At 42.7% G+C, this 7,870-nt stretch overlaps 1 non-coding gene across 1 annotated transcript; it reads right to left on the bottom strand.

Annotated features, from left to right (window-relative positions):
* Positions 1-5,679: 5,679 nt before the first annotated feature.
* On the bottom strand, positions 5,680-5,811 carry LOC112424874 (small nucleolar RNA SNORA51). The gene has a single exon (XR_003015812.1). It is a non-coding gene; the product is annotated as a small nucleolar RNA SNORA51 (small nucleolar RNA).
* Between the last annotated feature and the right edge of the window lie 2,059 nt (positions 5,812-7,870).

The raw sequence follows: 7,870 nt of genomic DNA, 5'->3' as shown, positions 1-7,870 counted from the left end.
TACTAAGGAAAATAAGACATAGGGTTTAATAAACAGAGTCTAGCACAGAGGAGAGACAATGGAAATTCTGAAAATGATGGTTAGGAGACCTTTCTCTGTCACCCGGGCTGGAGTCTGGAATGCAATGATGTGATCATAGCTCACTGCAGCCTCAAACTCCTGGGATCAAGCAATCTTCCCACCTCAGCCTCCTGAGTAGCTAGGATTGCAGGCACACACCACATCAGCTAATTTTTATATTTTTTTGTAGAGACAGGGTCTCACTATGTTGTTCAGGCTGTACTTGAACTCCTGGCCTCAAGTGATCCTCCTGCCTTAGACTCTGAAAGCACTAGGATTACAGGTGTAAGACACTATACCTGGGCAGACTCTCTAAAACAACTATAAAACAAGACTAGAAGACAAGTCATCCAGAATGGAGAGGGAGGAAAGAGGACAAGAAATCCAGAACAAATATCAGCAATGTCTCAAACTGGATGGATGGATGGATGGATGGATGGATGGGTGGGTATGGAGAGATAGAAGACTATTGATATTTATCAACTTGTATTTTAACAGATAAGCTATTCATTTGCATAAGAATATATTATGTATGAATTACAATAGGCAGTACATTCATATAGTTTTTAATAACATAAAAAATCTGTTTTCATCCATGTCTCCATCCATCCTGACCACCATCTTCCACACACACATCATTATTTACTATTTTCTTTTTTGTTTATTTATTTGTTTTTTGAGACAGAGTCCTGCTCTGTCACCCAGACTGGAGTGCAGTGGCATGATCTTGGCTCCCTGCAAGCTCTGCCACCCAGGTTCATGCCATTCTCCTGCCTCAGCCTCCCAAGTAGCTGGGACTACAGGCGCCTGCACCATGCCTGGCTAATTTTTTGTATTTTTAGTAGAGACAGGGTTTCACCATGTTAGTCAGGATGGTCTCGATCTCATGACCTCGTGATCCACCCGCCTTAGCCTCCCAAAGTGCTGGGATTACAAGTGTGAACCACCACATCCGGCCTATTTTCTTTTTAATGTTCCTTAATGTGACAAATAATTTTATATACTCCTGATGCTATGTAAGTATATCTCTAGGATAAATGGTCATCAGTAGGAGTTTCAGGTCACAGAATAAATGCATTCGTAATTTGGGGGATATTATCAAATTTCCCTACATAGAGATTCTTTTTTTTTTTTTTTTTTTTTTTTTTTGAGACGGAGTCTCGCTGTGTCTCCCAGGCTGGAGTGCAGCAGCGTCATCTCGGCTCACTGCAAGCTCCGCCTCCCGGGTTCACGCCATTCTCCCGCCTCAGCCTCCCAAGTAGCTGAGACTACAGGCGCCCGCCACCACCCCCGGCTAGTTTTTTGTATTTTTAGTAGAGACGGGGTTTCACCATGTTAGCCAGGATAGTCTCGATCTCCTGACCTCGTGATCCACCCGCCTCGGCCTCCCAAAGTGCTGGGATTACAGGCTTGAGCCACCGCGCCCGGCCGAGATTCTTTTATAACACGTGCAATCACAACAGCAATGCATGGAAAAGCCTGTTTCTCAACAGTTTTGCCAAGAATGCATTGTAAAACTTTTAGATTTTGCTAATCTGAGCAGTGAAAAATGGTCAATTCAGTTTAATTTGCATTCATCTAATTACGAATTGGATTTAACGTGTTTTCATAAATGTTTTAACATTTGTATTTCTTTTTTGTGAAATGTCTTTTCATGTCTTCCACTCTTATTCGATCAGGTCACTTGTTCTCACCAATTTCTGTTTGTGTGTGTGTGTGTGTTTGTGTGTGTGTGTGTATATGCATGAATGTATTGAGAAAAGATCTATACTTCTGACAATGAGTTTGGAAACTAAATACTAGTATTGGGAGTAGAGAAAGAAGACAAAGGTATTATGGTTACAAGAGCTAAAGCCTCTTTTTCTACAATAGGGGAATGACAATAAATAATAGCTAAAACTGAAGTCAAGAAATAGCATTAGACAAACTCAGTGGCTCATGCCTGTAATCCCAGCGCTTTAGGAGACTGAAGCAGAAGGATCAATTGGGGCCAGAAGTTCAAGCCTAGCCTGGGCAACATAGTGAGATTCCATCTCTACAAAAAAATTTAAAAATTTAAAATAGCTGAGTGGTGACACATGCCTGTAGTCCCAGCTACTTGGGAGGCTGAGACAAGGAGGTCACTTGGACATAGGAATTTAAGACTGCAGTAAGCCATGATCATACCACTGCACTCCAGCATGGGCAACAGAGTGAGAGCTTGTCTCAAAAATATATTTTTTTTTAAAAAGTAGGCTGGGCACAGTGGCTCACACCTGCAATCCCAGCACTTTGGGAGGCCGAGACCGGCAGATCACAAGGTCAGGAGATCGAGACCATCCTGGCTAACACGGTGAAACCCCATCTCTACTAAAAATACAAAAAAAATTAGCCAGCGTGGTGGCGGGTGCCTGTAGTCCCAGCTACTCGGGAAGCTGATACAGGAGAATGGCATGAACCCGAGAGGCAGAGCTTGCAGTGAGCCGAGATTGCACCACTGCACACTCCAGCCTGGGCAACAGAGCAAGACTCCATCTCAAAAAAAAAAAAAAAAGAAAAAGATTAATGTTTGCATATTCCGTTTTCTTAGATACAAGATTCTCTTCCTATATTTGCTGATGGTTACTGAGAAAGAAGATTTCCCTGTTATCAAAAAACCTAGGAAACCTAATCTAGGTGTTTTCTTCCTGTAGTATTGTAAAATGCAAGTCGATAAAGAAATGAATCTGAGAGATCTAAGTATAAACACAGCATGATTCTTTCATAGTCTTGAGTCACTTCAACCAATTCCACGGATTTTTTTCAACTTGCATTTCTAATTCTATTAATTTCCTAGAGCTACTGTAACAAAGTACAAACTAGGTAGCCTAAAACAACAGAAACTCACTGTCTTACAGTTCTGGAAACTAAAAGTTTTAACTTAAAGTGTCAGCAAGCCATACTCTCCCTGAAGACTCTAAGCGAGATCCTGCGATCCTTCCATCCTTTCTCACCTGTTGCTAGTTTTTGATAGTTTATTGTTTGGTTTCGTTTTTGTTGTTGTTGTTGTTTGAGACAGGGTCATGCTCTGTCACTCAGGCTGGAGTGCAGTGGTGCAATCATGGTTCACTGCAGCCTCAACCTGGGCTCAAGCAATCCTCCCACCTCAGCCTCCCAAGTAGCTAGGACTGCAGGCGTGTGCCACCACATCCAGTTAGTTTATTTTTATTTTTTATAGAGATATGGTCTCACTGTGTTGTCCTAGCTGTTCTCCAACTCCTGACCTCAAGCTAACCTCTTACCTTGGCCTCCTAAAGTGCTGGGATTACAGGCGTGAGCCACTGCGCCCAGCCTGGGTAGTTCCCTGTTTGCTATTCCTTGACTTGTAGACACATCACCCCAAGCCTCCATCATCACATGATGTTTTCTCCATGTCTAAGTTTCCTTCTTTTTATAAGAATACAAGTCATTGGATTAGAGTCCACCCTTCTCCAGTACAACCTCATTTTATCTTGATCACATCTGCAAAGATCCTATTTCCAAATAAGATCACATTCATAGGTACGAGAGGTTAGGACTTCAACATATCTCTTTGGGGGACACTCAACTCACACACCTTCATTTTGTTTATTCTAACATATTTTTTCTTCTCTTTCTCTCCAGACTTCACCTTTGCCTTCCTTCTGGTGAAGCCAAAATAGGCATTTCTGAGTAATACAACTGATTCAGGGAATAACTATTCTGAATATACCCCAACCCTAACCCACCTGTCCCAGGAAAATTGTTATCCTCATCTACTTTCTCTTATACCCTGTTATCCTAATCTACTTTCTCCAAGTGGTAAACCCCACAATATTTAGTAGTTGCCTATTAAATTTGATATCCAGGTTGGGTGCAGTGGCTTACACCTGTAATCCCAGCACTTTGGGAGGCTGAGGTGGGTGAATTACCTGAGGTCAGGAGTTTGAGACCAGCCTGATCAATATGGTGAAACCTCGTCTCTACTAAAAATACAAAAATTAGCTGGGTGTGGTAGCATGCACCTGTAGTCCCAGCTACTTGGGAGGTTGAGACAGGAGAATTTCTTAAACCCGGGAGGCAGAGGTTGCAGTGAGCCAAGATCATGCCACTGCACTCCAGCCTGGGTGACAGAGCAAGATTCAGTCTCAAAAAAATAATTAATTTAAAAAATTTGATATCTAAATGATACAATGATCTCAGGACAAAAATCAACAGAAGAAATAATGGTGTGTTTGAAAGAGTACAAGGTTTGAAATCAGAAAACCTGAGTTGCAATTCCAGTGCTGTTACTTAAAACAGAACCAATCTAGTTCTTCTAAATGCTACTGCAATATTCTTTTCATCATCGTAAGGCTAAAGCCTCCACCTGTGACCCAAATTCAATTCCCACACCAAGAGCGGTCCTAGATTGCACAGAATGTTGCACCTAAATTTAAATGGAAATGCCCAAAGAGAAGGAAAAGAAGAGAATAAAGAGGAGGAAAGGAGGAGGAAAAGAAGGAGAAGGAAAAGGAGAAAGACAGGAGCAAATCGCAAAATACAATTTCCAGAAAATCTCTTTTAACAATTTTTAAGCAGATACACAGAAAAAAAGTCCCAAGAGGAAACTGTCTCTTGGAGCTTCCCTAAAAATGAATGGAAAGAAGTCACTGGCAGTTACCAGCGTGTATTTCATGCTATTTTCGTTAGTGGGTGACTCATCCATGCCGGGTAGTGAATTTCCCAGGCTTTCAAATTTAAATGAATGTAGATAGTGCAAGGCATTCATTTTACCATGGAGTGTTTTCTCCTGTTGGTCATAAAAGGAATCCATTGTGTTATGATTAGGTCATGCTTGACCCACCTCAGGAATGTTTTCAGAGTGACAGAATATTTATTTCTCAGAGATGTCTCCAAGGTTCAAGGAAGTCTGATTGGCATACTTACAAAGGCCTTGTGATCCTAATAGGGTCTAAGACAAGTCCTCCCCTTCTTTTGTGGGCGGGCTGTTATTGTTAATCCAGCTGCACTTGGTAATGACGCCCACCTTTTCATTCTAAACATAGAATAAGAGAGTAATTAACAGAGCATAATCACACCGAAAGAAAATCCTGCTTTCTAAAAAAATATTGCTTCAGAATAATTTAATTGTGCTTCACATGTTGTGAACAATTTTAGACAAGAATTTAACTTACTACTAGTAATAACATGTCACTTTTTCTCCATCTGTCATAATTACTCAATAAACACATAGGCTTCAAAAATTGCATCTAAACTTATGCATGCAAGTGGTGTACTTTCTGATCAAACCACTGTAGGCGGTGAGTAGTGCCATCAATCATTTTTTTTTTTTTGAGACAGAGTCTCGCTCTATCATCCAGGTTGGAGTGCAGGGGCGCAATCTCAGCTCACTGCAACCTCTGCCTCCCAGGTTCAAGTGATTCTCTTGCCTCAGCCTCTCAAGGAGCTGGGATTACAGGCATGTGCCACCACACCCACCTAATATTTTTGTATTTTCAGTAGCGACAGGGTTTCACCATGTTGGCCAGGCTGGTCTTGAACTCCTGACCTCAGGTGATCCACCTGCCTCAGCCTCCCAAAGTGCTGGGATTACAGGCATGAGCCACCATGCCTGGCCTTTCTATTTTTTAAAATCCCTCTCCATGTCCCCCCATTGACAATACAGATGAGTCCCAGGGCCTGGGTTGAGATGTATATGGGATAGGTTAATTCAGCCTCCTCTTTCTGTTTGGTTGGGGTAATAACATATCCTGTGCTGAGCACCAGGAGGCTGGCACCACAAATCTTTGAGGCCAAAACTTGTAAGATTTCAGCTTCTGAAACAACAAATCAGACCCAAACTGGCACTGAGCTAAGGACTCAGTGCCTACCAGTTACAGTTTGCATTTGTCACTCATATTTGACAGGTAATTATTTCTCCTCAGATTTTTTGACTTAAAGGGACCTCAGGTGAGAGACTAGGGATAACAGAAAAGGGCAATTAGGTTTTTGCTTAGCGGTTGTTACTGAATGTTAGAAATAACAGCTCGGGGTCATAAAGAAAACCAGCACTCGAACAAAAGATTTCTCAGCAAGGCAAATTTGCTTCTGCAGAAGGGTGCTGCTTGCACTCCTGGCCATGGCGATAGCAAACCAAGTGGGGTAGGGCAGGGGTTTTTATCCCTAATGCAGCAGTTCCTGTAGCTGTGTCCTTTCCCCATTGACTGGAGTCCAATCACACAATCTAAGCTGACTTGATTGGCTACTGTTTAAAATTGAATAGGGCTAACTAGGCAGGAAGGGAGAGGCTGTTTGTTAGAGCACAAGGTATGTCCGGGCATGTTAGGGCGCAGGAAAGGCTGGAGGGGTAGTTTTGATGGAAAGGACAATTGCAGAGCAAGTAATCAAGGAAATAGATGTGAATTACAGATTAGGGCTGGCTGGAAGGTTATTTACCATAACTAGGGGCAAGAAGAGGTACAAAGAACGAGGAAGTTAGGCTTGAAAATAGAGAACAAAGAACAAGGAAGCTGAACAAGCCAACTCTTTGAAGAGGAACTTACTGTACCTAACACTGAATAAGATTAACTGTGGCTTATTTCCATTCAAATATCAAATCACAAAAATGGAAATCTTTCTTGAAACTCATAAAATTTAACTTTAAGGAAGATTTAGGTTTAACAATATCAATTCATTTTTGTTTTTGTTGTTTGTTTTTTGTGACAGGGTGTCACTCTATTGCCCAGCTCACTGCAACTTCCACATCCAGAGCTCAAGCCATCCTACCCACCTCAGCCTCCTGAGTAGCTGGGACTACAGGCACATGCCACCAAGCCCAGCTAATTTTTGTATTTTTTTGGTACAGACGAGGTTTCACTATGTTGTCCAGGCTTGAACTCCTAAGCTCAAGTGATCTGCCTGCCGGGGCCTCTTAAAATGCTGAGATTACAGGCATGAACCACTGCACCCAGCCAATTCATATATTTTAATTGTTTCCTTTTTTTTTTTTTTTTTTGGAGACTGAGTCTTGCTGTCAACTTGCTGGAGTGCAGTGGCGAGATCTTGGCTCACTGCACCTCTGCCTCCTGGGTTCAAGCGATTCTCCTGCTTCAGCCTCCCAAATAGCTGTGGAGACAGGCGTGAGCCACTGCGCCTGGCATGCACCAGGATATTTATACAGGAACTGTTTTACCAGGTGGTCAGGTAGTGCCACAGGATAAAATATGACATGAATGTGGCCAAGGTCAAGAAGCAGGTAAGTGCCACCCAGGGAAGAGACCAGAGCATGAGTCAAGGTCACTGAGAACAGACAACATGCACACCAGGGTCAAGTATCTATTTACAGCAAGACAAGTGAGAACACAAAATCCAGTCCCTTGCAAGACATCAGTCCCCACAACTAGCAGATGCACTTCATATCCAATCCAGGCAGCATGGTCACATACAGGCCTTTTTGGGCTGTGGTAAGCTAGGCCCAGACCCTTGCCCCATGGGGTCTGAAATACAAAAAGCTGGGGGCATGCCTGACACATGCATGGCTAAACAGTCTGTTTTTTATTTGTTTTTTTTGTTTGTTCATTTGTTTTTGAGATGGAGTTTTGTTCCTTTTGCCCAGGCTGGAGTGCAATGGCGTGATCTTGGCTCACTGCAACCTCTGCCTCCCAGGTTCAAGCAATTCTCCTGACTCTGCTTCCCAAGTAGCTGGGATTACAGGCGCCCACAACCATGCCCGGCTAATTTTTGTATTTTTAGTAGAGATGCAGTTTCACCATGTTGGCCAGGCTGGTCTGCCATTCCTGACCTCAGGTGATCCACCCTCCTCTGCCTCCGAAAGCGCTGGGATTACAGGCGT

Source organism: Macaca nemestrina, chromosome 4 (assembly GCF_043159975.1).
Source record: "Macaca nemestrina isolate mMacNem1 chromosome 4, mMacNem.hap1, whole genome shotgun sequence".
In the NCBI taxonomy this organism is placed as follows: domain Eukaryota; kingdom Metazoa; phylum Chordata; class Mammalia; order Primates; family Cercopithecidae; genus Macaca; species Macaca nemestrina.
The sequence above is the reverse complement of the archived record's forward strand: the minus strand, read 5'-3'. Positions and strand labels throughout refer to the sequence as shown.